Source organism: Habropoda laboriosa, unplaced genomic scaffold, assembly GCF_001263275.1.
Source record: "Habropoda laboriosa isolate 0110345459 unplaced genomic scaffold, ASM126327v1 scaffold40, whole genome shotgun sequence".
Taxonomy (NCBI): Eukaryota; Metazoa; Arthropoda; class Insecta; order Hymenoptera; family Apidae; genus Habropoda; species Habropoda laboriosa.
In genome coordinates this window covers 3,508,858-3,509,779 of record NW_017100231.1, presented here as the reverse complement: position 1 = coordinate 3,509,779, position 922 = coordinate 3,508,858, and the positions used below count along the sequence as shown (strand labels likewise).

General features: G+C 32.3%; 1 protein-coding gene across 1 annotated transcript in view; it reads left to right on the top strand.

Annotated features, from left to right (window-relative positions):
• LOC108571475 (neurobeachin) overlaps window positions 1–922 on the top strand; it is a 664,931-nt gene that overhangs the window by 386,181 nt on the left and 277,828 nt on the right. The gene's annotated exons all lie outside the window — the stretch shown is intronic.

Here is a 922-nt window from a genome sequence, read left to right as displayed (position 1 = left end):
AATCTTCAAATTTTTTAAAATCTGAAAATTAAAAATTCAGGAATCTCAAAATTTCGATCGTGTTTGAATAGTAAATAAATATTTCCTAACACCTGAGAAATACAATTTTCTTTTAATTTGTGAATGAAATTATCTCAAGTGAATTTCTGAAAAAAATGATCAGAGAAGGAAATTAATTTATAGAGTACCTTAGATAGACTTTGCATTGGCTAATTTTACTTCGACAGACGATGGTGATAAATTTCAATGGCGAACCCTTAAGGCATCCGTACATTTACGAGTGAACCATCAATAGAGGGGAACAATTTCCATCGAATACTTCCAGGAACATAAACGACGCTAAATCTCAATAACCGAGTACATTAGAACATCAATTATCTGGACAGAATAGAAGCCAAGTTAGCTCGATAAATCAGCGTTACTGTACTTGTTCGGTTATCCGAGCCACAGTTTCCGTATCTCTGCTACGAAAATTTACGATTACACGTTTCTATACTCGAACGTGGTTGAATTAACATCGAAAGTAAATACAACAGATTTTATTACATACCGGGTGTATGAAAAATAACCAACTACGTAAATTCCAATTCCAGTAACTGTCGACAATTATTCTTGTAATTAGTAACTTCATTTTCACTTCGTTTATTAACATATTCTAAGCCATTAATTTCAATTAATAACAAATATAAACGAACACAGTGTTACATTATTAGTCCTCGCTAAAATCACACTTTAACCGTTCAACGCTCAGCAAGTGTCTTAGACGTGCACAACTAACCCTTGAATTTTTAGAGTAGCGAAGTTAACTTTCTCACATTTTTTTCCAAAATTTGAAAATTGTGCAAAGTATAAACAAGACGACTGAGTCGAAAAGAAAATTAAGTAAAATACCTTGCAAAAACACTGTAAATGTGTAATCCCC